Raw genomic sequence first — 12,829 nt, 5'->3', positions numbered from 1 at the left:
CAAATTTGTGTGTGTGTGTGTATGTCAGGGATACACGTGACATCTTGTATCTACCACCCTCTAGCTTCTAGTTGTAATCATCACCAATATCTGTTGGCCATCTCACTCCCTGGCATCTGATGACCCTCCACCTTGAAATATATTGGGCAACTTCTGATAGGAATCCCCGAGCACATGGATTCCCTCATTGGAATGCAGATGGCATTACAGGCTTTTGTCATAAGGTACAGCATTTTGGGATATTGCCATTGCAGTGAAAATAAATGTGGCCCAAAAACACATTATTCAGAGCAACTATACTGATAAAATCACACTGATATGGTTATATCAATGGTGCAAAGGGCAAAGTCGGATTTATTACCACATTACAGAAAAGCTGACACAACATGATTGCATGTAGGAATTACTTTACACGGGGTGATAAGTCTCTAATTGTCAAAAGGTCTCCTCAATGTGATATGACCATATTGCTAAAATGTAACCCCCTGAATTTGAATTTTAGTTCGACCAAGAGGAAAAAATATTGTGGCATAAACCATACATGCTGATGTGCAGTGTTTACTATGCTATGTATCACCATTGTTAAGAAGGAGAGCCTCATGTTAAACCTTCTAGGCTTCTCCTGTCATGAGTCATGACCCTCCCCACACTTAGCAATGTTGAAAAATAGCATATTACACTCTTATATAGATGTTGCAAAGTGCTAGTGGTTATAGTTAGGTCAGAGGACTTTTTATTTCACTAGTGACTTTTGCGACATTAGATGAATCTGTTAGCTCCCTAGTAATCAACTGCAGCATCACCACAGAATTTTAATGAACAACTAGAGCACTAACATTTTGTATTCCATTCATAAGTGCAGTCATGAACTCCTTTTTGTTGGAATAGACGCTGTTAAATTTAAAGCCTTTGCCGAGTAACAGGCTGAAGAAAATGACCATTGGGATATTAATTCAGGCATGAAATAAGTAGGTTAAAAAAGTGAGGAAAGACATTGTTTTTCAGTAATTTAAGGCATCGTTTATTTTTAAAGGGTGAGAAAGTAATTAAAAAGAGAGACATATGCATAAGGACACATTCTCTTTTAAAGCACAGCTTTACCACCATTCGTTCCTGTTGTCTTTTTTCCAAGAGATGTAAATTGTGACAGTTTATAGTGTGTTTTTGTTGCCAAACACTCAGACCAGTCTATCTGTCTATCTGTCTATCTGTCTATCTATCTATCTATCTATCTATCTATCTATCTATCTATCTATCTATCTATCTATCTATCTATCTATCTATCTATCTATCTATCTATCTATCTATCTATCTATCTATCTATCTATCTATCTATCTATCTATCTATCTATCTATCTATCTATCTATCTATCTATCTATCTATCTATCTATCTATCTATCTATCTATCTATCTATCTATCTATCTATCTATCTATCTATCTCTGTCCGCCCAATGGCCTGCCCATCCATCCACCCATTTGTCTGTCTATGTATCTTCACTGAAAAAAACTAAGTTTTAAGTTCCGTTATAGATAGAAATTTTATTAATATGTTAATTTACATTGCAAAAAACCTTACAAATCCAACAAAAAAACAAGGTTAAAAGGACATCAGAGTTTGGTGACAATGTCTGTGAAAACATTCTATTTTAAACAAACAAAACCACTGTAATTCACAGGTTATAGTTATCTCAAGTAACTATAATTTGTGCCCTAAATAACTACTTGTGCCCTTGCACAGCGCTGTTATCAATTATGCCTTTGCTAGATGTTGCAATAATTTTATCACTGATGTCATAGAACATGTCATAAGTGATGCAATATCTGAGGTATTTAGTAGTACATGGCAAGGGTGCGGGGTAAAGTTACTTTAGGGCAAGATTTATAGTTACTTCAGATAAATATAACTGGTGGAGTTCAGTATTTTTTTCATTTAAAATAGTATGTTTTAACTGAGATTTTCCCCTGACTATAACGTCTTTTTTACCTTTGTTTTTTCCATTCAATTTCTAAGGTTTGTTTTTAATGTAAAGTAGCATATTATTACAATTCCCAACAATAATGTCACTTTAACCCCTGTTTTTTTTCATTTAATTTCTATTCATTTTTTTACATAAAGTAAGATGTCCATTGCCATGCATGGAGTGGGGTAAGGTGCAGGGCTTGGCTTGTGGCAAGTGCCTACACCCAACCCCCTCATGAATGCCCAGCCCCCGTGGGCATCCAGTCCCCCACCACACGCAGCATTTAGCTGTTGCACATAGCTGGCTGTGTCATGTAACCATATAAATGGTATCATTTTAAGTTAGAGAGACCTACTGGCTTTGTCAAAGGGTCAAAATATCAAAATAATAGTGGCTTGGCTATTGGCTTTATCAAGGGGTCAGCACATCAACATATATAAAGCATTCCTATTGGCTTGGTCAAAACATCACCATAATCAAATGTATATTTCATAAATTCACACATTGCAATGTTTAATAAAAGTGATTGTCATACAATATTTTCAATAAAGTATTAAAAAAGCATAAACATGTCTTTGAATCTTTTTTTAAAAACATTTTTCAGGGCACAAAGTCTACTAGAGGTCCTTGCAGTCCAGCTGAAAAGTAAACAGCTCCAGCTTTGAGTGCATTACAAATCAATCTGGGAAGTTAGGAGCCATACTGTTTTTCTAATGTTGCTAGGGTACTGCTGAACTTCCTGCAACCCCACACAACAATAGAAAACAATGTGATGATGTCACTTCCCCATCTACGGGCACCCCCAGCGAGAAAATATCAACTTTTAAAAAGCCCTTGGGCATTATAGGGTGCCCCTTGCCAGAGCAGTGAATAATGAATGAGCGGCTCCTGCCTCTAATCTTTTGTTCATTTTTTGTATGTTGTTTTACATCTGCACACCTATGATACTTTAGGACCACATGTGTTTTGTAGACACTGCCTATGACCTCACATATTATATCACTCGTGACATGTTCTGGGACATCATTTATGACATCACTGTTGACATCTCAAATGACATCAGTGATTAATTTTACTGACGATATCATCCAAGTTTCTTTTGTAGAGATTACTCTATAAACTAGTATAGCACTAGCAGCCTTAAAGTAAGTACAAAAGCTCAGAATAATATTTATTATCATCATTACTCCCATCACAGATACACCGCCCTTAGATGAAGCAAGATTGTGTTATTTGCAACATTGATGTTATTTGACATCATTGAGGACATCACCGATGACATCACCCAAGTTTATTTTGCACCTATTACTCTATGAACTAGCATAGCACTGGAGCCCGTAAAGTAGATACAAAAGCTCAGAATAATATTTATTATCATCATTATTCCCATCACAGATACACCTCCCTTAGGTGAAGCACACTTGTTTTAATTGCAACATTGACCCTATACCATAGCCTTCATTGGTGGCCAAGCTCAAATTAACAATCACCCACACATATTTGGGTAACCATTACTGTACATGGTGTTCAATATGTGTACAACTTTTCAGAGAGATCCAGCATTTTTTTGGGGTGTGGGTGCACAGGTTCCTACCTGGGGCACCCACAACATCGAAATCATAGGGGCCTGTGGGGGAGACCGAAGGCCCCCATGGCCACTGCTGGCTCCTCAGCCAGCACCTATATTGAGTGCAGGTGAGAGCCTGCAATTTTTTTTAAGTGGGGGCCCCCATGCCCACCTGGAGCACCCATGAAAAGCAACATTATTGAGGGCTGCCGGCGAGCACCAATGGCTCCATTGTGGTGCTGCTGAGAGCTAGCTGTTTTACTTTGCTCCTGCCCAGGCGGGAGCAGCGTTATTCTTTGTGTCCACTTGGGCAGAAGCAAAGTTGTGTTCCCTGCCCTGGAGAGTGCAAGTGATAATGGAGTAAACACAGTCTCCTGGGCAGGGAACACCAGTGTTTCAGGGGAAAGCGAGTCGTGTACAATGCATCATTATCGGTCCCGGGGGATGGGGGATGGGGGCTGAGGGGCCAATCTATGCTGAGGGAGAGGGGCACACACCTCCCTCTCCAAAAATAAAACATTTTCAGGGAATGGGTCCCCAGAGCCTTGAATACGGGGGCTGCATGCCCTCTCTCCTAAATAAGATCAACCCCAGGATATTGGGTTCCATATCCTCTAAGAACAGCCTGCCCCCTGTACTAGCTGAAAATCCCTAACTGACTGCAGCATTCAATATGAATTCATCAAACAGGGCCGTTCAATGGCCCTCAAAACCTCACAGCCCGTGATAAATTCAATTGCATAATTTCACAACTAACAAATAAAAAAGATAACAAAATCAAAAGAATGAATAAGAATTACTAAATCTTCGTCAATGCCGAAAATAACTAATGACAGGGTAATGGGCACAGAAAAATTGAGTATAGAGCCCAACGTCTCCTTTATTTTCTCCCAGAAAGAACAGATAGAAGGGCAATCCTTAAACATGTGTGTATCTGAAGCATCGAGGAGGTTGCACTTGTTACATCTCTTTCCTGGCAGAAATTTTGATAGTCGTAAAGGAGAGAGGTATGCACGGTGAACGGTGAAAAGGTGGTTGCGCCTTAGCCAAGCAGGTTTAACCAATCTATGTAAGAGAGTAAATGAAGTAAGCCATAATTGCTCACACTGTCGCCCCATCTCCTCCCCCCATAGTTGGTCAGGGAGGTTAAAATCTCCATCCACCTCCTCCAAAATACTCGAATACCAAAAAGCCACCTCTTTACCGCCCGCCTGCCTTACCACAAGCTGTTGTTCCAGGTTGCTAAATTTACCCAGCGGGACAGCTTTACTACCGAGAGCCCGGGCACAACTATAAAGCTGCAAATATTTAAATCTCGATAGCCCGGGGCCAACCTTGACCCGTAGTTCATCCCATGTCATCAATGCGTCGTTTACCAACATCTCTCCCCACCTTACAATTCCGGCATATTTCAAAGGGGACGCCAACCCATCCCTCAAACAAATTGGTAAACCCAGGGAGTCCCACACCGGGGCATTGTTTGAAAAATAAGACAACCCAATTTTCTTTTTAATCTGGACCCAGAGTCTTGCCATAGATTGAAGAGACTTTAATTTAATTTTCTTAAAAAACGTTTGGTCTCCAAACTTAAACATAAATCCCTGAGAAGGTAATTCCACCCCGGCTAACATAGCTCGAAACATTAATCCTATCGAAGAGTTGGATGGTGATTTAAGAAGCATTCTAGAGTAAGATAATTGGAAGGCCCAAGCGTAATACTGCAGGTCAGGTAGTGCCAACCCACCCTTTTCCCTCCTCCTTCGCAATTTCTTCCATGCCAATCTAGTAACCTTATACTTCCAAATAAAAGAATTGATTTCCCGCTGAAATGTATCTATTTGTTTAGGGTCGAAAGCAAGGGGAATGGTATTACAGATGAAAGTAAACTTAGGAAGGATAGCCATTTTCACTAAATTGATTCTACCCAATATAGATAGTGGGAGGTAGGACCACGCTTTCAATTTTTTTGGACAGTCTTTAAAGACTCGTTCCAGGTTAATTTGCGCTATATTCCCAATTTCTTGAGCGATGCGGATACCGAGATATCTCATTGAGGACGTCACCTCAAGATGTATATTATTTATATTCCACACCATTATTTCGGTTTTGCTTGTATTTATCTTGTATCCGGAAATCCGCCCGAATTCTTCTGCGCGCTTAATTACGGTTGGAACTGCTAAGACCGGGTCTACTGTAAATATAAGGATGTCATCCGCATACAGGGCTACCCTCCTTTCCCACCCCTCATATTTAAAAGAGGGAATATTAACTTCCTCTCGTAAAACTTGAGCAAAAGGCTCAATGCACAGATTGAAAAGAAGGGGAGAAAGGGGGCAGCCCTGTCTTGTCTCCCTTGTAATTTTTACAGGTTCTGACAAAGTATTGTTTACTAAGAGTCTGGTGGATGGAGCCTTATACAAAAGAGAGATCACCCGACAAAAATTGTCTCCGAACTTAAATTTTTTCAATACCGCAGCCAAGTAAGGCCAACTCACCCTGTCAAAGGCCTTAGTTGCGTCTAAGGTAAGAGTAGCTAATGGAAGAGAGAAGCTAGAAGCGATATCAATGGCCCCGACTAAATCATGCGTAAGGTCAGCCAACTGACGGCCCTTTATGAAACCTTTCTGATCTTGATTTATTATTGAGGCTATGACCTTCCCCAACCTAGCTCACATAATGGCCGCAAAAATGTTATAGTCATTATTAAGGAGTGATATCGGGCGGTATGATCCGCACTCAGTCGGGTCTTTCCCCGGTTTAAGTATCAAGACTATGATGGCATCACTCCATGATTTAGGAGGGTCATCCCCTTTTAAAAGAATACTATTGAAAAGGATCATCAGAGTTGGTATTATAGCCTCGCTCGACGCACGATATGGTTCTGCTGGTAAGCCGTCTGTACCAGTTGCCTTCCCTTGCTTAAGTTGCACAATAACTTCTCTAACCTCCGCTTCTGTAATTTCCGAATCCAAGCAGCTACTTTGAACCTGAGTGAGACTTGGCAGGAATATTTTATCCAACCAAGAAAATAGTTTGGGCCAGGCAAGATCCTTTCTTTTTTATGCTATTCTCCTGGCAAGGCGTCAAATATGCAGGTTTTGGGCAGACGCCACTGTCCCATCACATGGTGATTGGTTGACATCCTTATACAATACATCCAAGTTGGACCTGGCCAGATGCGTTAATAAAAAAATTTGGCTTTCTGGGACTTTTTGTTAAACTGGAAATAGGAGCACGGGGTTTTTTTTTTTTTTTTTTTCCCGGGTCCTATGATTATGCCTATTTTACTCCATGGATCTTGAACGCTGGTCTCACTGTTCAATGATTCGCCCCATCAGGCTGAAAGTTTCCTTGACGGAGTAATCAAGCTAATTAGCTTCCCTTATTGTGGACTTATCTTCCGCCATTATGTGAATTGTGTCCTGGAATGCGAGCTAACCCGAGAACCTGAGCTGTTCTTCCAGCTTGCAACATACTAGGTGGCTGGTGATTCCTATAAGAGGGTAATTGGCAAATGAGGACAAAAAAAAAAGAATTACTAAATCAATAACTACATCACAAACATGTAAATAATTAACTAAATATTTTGATAGTTAAAATGCCACACACCCCAAAACCACGTTCTAACCTATATAAATCTTAATGGTTAAACAAATACTTACATATAGTTCCTACTAAATAATATAAACTTGACATATATGATATTTAAGTAAACTATATCTTACAAATTTTTGTTTTTAACAAAAAGATATACTTAACTCCAATATCATGCCCCTCTCCCCCAATCTCCTGGATGTCCCTAGATTTTTGACACAACATTTTGGTCCAGCGTTCAGAGACATTTTAAGGATTTCAGGGGCCCAGGGCCAAATGGAACTGGGAGGCCCCACGTGTTTTCAATACTACAAAACAGCAGCAGCTCATTAATATTGCAAATAATCTCTGTGATCCCTTTCCATTTCTCATATGTGACGTCCTGTTTTGATCTAAGAGAAACCTTTTTTTATGGGTGTTTCATGGTGTTGAAAAACAAAAAATAGACTCCTATATGTCACCCACAGTCAAATTAAATTAAAGGAAAACAGTATTTAAAACTATCAGTTCAATAATTATTCTAAGTCATCAAGGCAAGAATATCTTCAGAACTGGGCTGGCTCTAACAGGGGGCCCCATGAAGGGCTACGGCCCTGGGCCAGTCCCGACTTTGCTCATGCCTTAAAATGACTCTCCCAGCGGTATTCTGTAGTTGATATTCAAGCCAAATACCATGTAGGGGAGTTCAAGGTTATTGACCGTCGTTTTCAGAGGTTTCCAGTTTTCCCAAGCTTGGATATTTGTGCGGTTTGATTAGTTAAATGACGCTGCTAACTTGTGAGCATATTGTATGAAAGTGCATACTTGGCTGCGCTTTTTCTGTCGAGTACTCTGAAACCGTATAAAGCTAGAAACGTGCATACATTTAGGGGCAGATTTACTACTTTTGGCGCTTCTCTGCTAATCAGCAGGAATGCGCCAGAAGAGTTGCGACGCATCTGCACACCCGTGCTCCACCACTGATGCGTGTCGCATCCCCCTCGCGGAAAGGCGGCGCATTGCTGGAGTTGTGTCGCAAGCGCGACGCAGCTCAAGCAAGGCTCGGGGTGCCCCTATCCCTATCATGCTGCGTCAATCCTTATGCCTGCTTCAAGCAGGCGCAGGGTTTTGACGCAGCATGGCCATAAAAGTGACTGAATGAAATCTTGTAGATTTCACTCAGCCACTTTTTGGAGGCGTTCCTGCGCCGCAACGCCCCCCCCTCCCGTGCAGGAATACCCACATGTGGCGCAGGGCTTTACAACGTGACGCATCTCCCTAGATGCGTCACATTGTTAATAGCCCGCAGCATGGCGCTGGCTTTGCGCCACCGCTGCGTCACAAAAGTGATGCAACGGCGGCGCAAATCTGGCGTAAGGGGCTTATAACTTTGCCCCTTTGTATTTATCTGCATACCTAGCTTAGCTTTTATCTATCTGTGGCTCAACAGAATACAACACATTTTAATATTTTTCATAATATTTGGGGACACTTTATGACAGTCTTCTATTATCATGGCACAAGTTATTCTAAACTCAAAAGAGGATACTTTGGTCACCAAAGAGCATATTTCATGGTTTCTCAAGTATACGTAGAATTTTCAAAGCTAAGAGGGTGTGCTACACAAGGTGTGACCGATAACTTTCCAGATTCCCCACTACATTTGTGTCAACAGGGATGCGTGTTCCATATCTAAGTTATGTTAAGTAACATTTATGCAACATCAGCAGAAGATGCATTTCTGTTGCAGAAATTACGAAGCACAGTATACATGCATGCATCTTAACATGTCTGTGAATGAACTCAAGGACTTTAGGCTCCTTACAACCACATGAATGTATTAATGCTAAAAACTCATAAAAATTATTGACACTTGACTACCCACAGCATGTAGTATCTAAGTGCACTATTTTAGGACACCACACTGTGCTCAATGCAGCTGGGCTGGAGAAAAGCTAAGTGCGCATTTGTGTTTTGGTCAGCCTGAGACGGCCGGCCAAAACACATATGCGCACTTAGGGAGTGGAGTGCATGTAGCACTCCTCCTCCCCCTAACTAGCTTTGGCCCCGCCCCTCCCAACACCGTTGGCTAAGAGACGGCAAATGTAAAATGAAACAATGCAATAAAATCGTTTTGTTTTACATTTGCTGGCTCTGAGCCAGGCAGTGGGGCGATGCTACTCCGTCACTGCGGAGGAGCCGCCACTACCGAAATGTAACTTCAGTATGTGAAGGGGTGCACAGTGTCATGATGTTCTTCACCTTCTTAGGCACCAACTTTAAGAAGATCATGAGGTTTGAGGTAGGGTTGGAAATGCATATGTGAGTGAGTGGCAGGCAGGTGGCAGTCCATGGTAATGACACATGTTTCCATATATTTCACACCATTAGCCAAGGATACCAGCAGCTTGGGAGGCTTCACGGGATTTTGGAGAATGAGGTGCTCTATTTGAGTCTTTGGGTTTTGCTACAGGGGCCGGACACACCAGTTTGGAAATGAGTGACATCAATCAATATTTATCAGTTTGCCACTTTTTTGTATGTTGTGCCTGTTACGATTTATTCTATATGATCACCGGTATGACAATGTATTGGTTGTTCTGCGATTTATTGGTGTCTCATCAATGCAAAGATGCATTGTGTGCATGGTGTGTTTTCTCTTCATTTGCTCATACCGTTTCCTATGAGCATTTGCTGTCTCCACAGTAGATGGTGGCCGTGCCTCATGATGGTCTTACTTCTACTGTTCCGTCTTGTTCACAGCATTCAATTTATGGAACGGGAACTAAGCCACCATTTGCTTTGAGCACGGTGATTTTCCTCATGTATTCACAAGCTATATTAGGCAATTGTTGTTTATGTTTTTCATTTTAAGGTGACAATGTGTGGAAGGGACATATTTTTGGGTGAAAAAGCAAACACTATAAGCCAGATTCTCAAAGCCACACATGCAAGGTAAGCTTGCACTTGGAGATAGCCTTTGGTATAAGGCGATTGGGGGCCTTGCATTGCATTTCATTTTGGCTCAGTTTCCTTTCTGTCATTCCTCTCAATACAGTGGGCTCCTTTTACAGCATTTTTTCTCTGCAATTACATTAGATTAGAGAAGAAGATAAGCTGTTGCTGACCTATCCGTGACCTTAAAGAAGCAGTTAGTTGTGCAGACAGCACTAAGGGCCTGATTATGATGACTGAGGGACAATCGTCCATCGTAACAGGGATCTCCATCCACCATATTACAATGACTTCTGGATGGGTGGCGGTTGGAAACACTGACCGCCAAGGTCCCGACAGGCTGTCTTTATTCGACCACCTGTCAGACCTCCCTGTAGTCCCAGAATGGTGGCGGTGCCTGTCAGGCACCGCCATAGGGATTACAATATCCCTTTCTGCCAGTTGGCCCAGGGATGTAGGCCCGGGGCCACCTATGGTGCCCCCCTTCATATCCCTCCACCATTTGGTAGACACCGCATGGTGCCTGCCATGTAGTGCAGGGATATGTGTGGGGTGTCTGTTTTGTCTTGAGGCAGCTGCTGTAGAGCACAGCACTTGCCTCAATACAAAACATGGGCAATGTGACCGCCACAGTGGCGGTTGCATCCTAATTTGCCCTCTGAGACCGCCACCATGTAGGCGGTGGTCCCAAATACAATTCCGCCATTCTAATGACCCCCTGAGATCAGTTACATCAGTAGGGATTAAATAAAAAGATTCTAGGTAATGCCGTAGCTAATTCGGATTAAAGAGTCCCGCAAACAGGCTGAATTCGAGATAAGATGTACGGTAGTGTTAATAAGAAATTACATTCAAGCAAATACAGTATGTGCATGTAAGAAAGGGGGCATTAACCAAAAAGGATTATGTGCCAACATCAGCTGTTCAGGCAAAGGGAGCACTAGGAATTGGTAAAAGGTGGACAGAGAAACTGCATCTGCCTGCTGCTTCTAGAAACATTGTATTAACTAGACTTCTCCAACGGGTACCTCGTGAGCTACTGGTAGCTCTCTGCTGCCTTTGAGTAGTTCTCCTGTGTGCAGCCTAGTCTACTAAATTAGAAGCTTTTGTTTGGTGAAGTTCATATTTGTATACCAAAATTGAAAAATGTGTATTTTATGAAGATGTGTCTATTCTCAGAACCCATAATTTCCAAAATATATTTAAATCTGATATTTGAATGATAAATCATGCGGCATTCGGAGACTTATTACTAATATTATTAGCTTAGTGCCAGGACACATTGCAGCTGTGGCTGTTATGTGTTGTTCTTTTAGAGGCTGCAATGGCCTGTGTGGATTGCTCTTCCTGGCGTGAGCTAGTGGAAGCTTGACATAAAAATGTCAAGATGCCATGTATAGGATAGGGCTTCAAATTGGCGACAGTTGGAATCCGCTTTGTGCCACAAGCAGTTTGCATCAAGATTACCGACATAAAAATATACATTCAAATCTTACCTTAGTGTCTGTCTCCCTGGATTACAACAGACAGACAGACAGACAGACAGACAGAGGCATTGCAAATTGACAAAGGCATTACTGCTGGCAATCTTGCACTGAGGTGATCACGGCTGCTAATGCATAGAGTGGACACTAATGCAATCTTGTCTGATGTGTACAACACCAATAATATTAGTAGCTCAGGATGATTTTAATTGAAAATAAGTAGCTCTTGATAGTGAAAAGGTTGGAGACCTCTGGTATAAACTAATAATTAACATTGTTATCTCTCTGGTTTACATAAAAGCAGGTTAAAAATGCTAAAATAAACAGAAAACATGGACCAGTTAAAACAATTTCTGATTATTCTTAAAACGTATTGTATAAAATTAAGATATTTAGGTCTAGCTCAACAGTACAGAACTCTGCTAGATCTTTTGTTACCAATTCTTTGAGATGCACAAGGAGTGTGCTTTGGCTCCTCTCAATTGAGTATATGTCTTTCATCTAATGCTATTGTCTGTTGTGGTGTGTCATTCCACCTCCAACGGTGTACCTGCACTGTGTTGTCTGAGATTATACTGAGAACAACAATATTGAAATCCACAGAAATTTTGCCAAAAAATGTTGATCACAAAATATTTTCATGCTATAGTTAACGAATAAAAACACAATTTTGACTACAGAAATATCTAAAATACTGATATATCTACAACAAAGATAAAGAAACACACTAAACTATCATCACCTCTGTCAATATATAGAACACTACCCAACTATAGAAAATAACTTTATTGACATCCAAAATATCATTCACAATGAATAAAAATATATGTCTATAATTAAAATCACTACACTGATATTTTAATGAACTGTAAACTACTAAATAACACATTAAATAATTCTAATAAAATTATTAAACATATGAACATGAAGTAAAATATTTCTAAATATTTGATAAAATATACCAAAGTAACATTGTATGAGCTAAATTAAAACTATTATTAAATTAATGTTAAACAAAAACTATAAAAGTAATACAAGCAATACAACACCTAAACAATGATTTATGTCTTAAAACAATAATTGAATGTAAATAAATTGTAATAAGTATAACTATATATAGATATAACTATATATATGTGTGTATATATATACATGTGTATGTGTATTTATATGTGTGTGTGTGTATATATAAATAAATATATTTACACACACACAAATGTATACATGTATATAGTTATATGCATTACAATTTATTTACATTCAATTATTGTTTTAATACATAAATAA

This window comes from Triturus cristatus, chromosome 5_2, assembly GCF_964204655.1.
Source record: "Triturus cristatus chromosome 5_2, aTriCri1.1, whole genome shotgun sequence".
Lineage (NCBI taxonomy): Eukaryota > Metazoa > Chordata > Amphibia > Caudata > Salamandridae > Triturus > Triturus cristatus.
The sequence above is the reverse complement of the archived record's forward strand: the minus strand, read 5'-3'. Positions refer to the sequence as shown.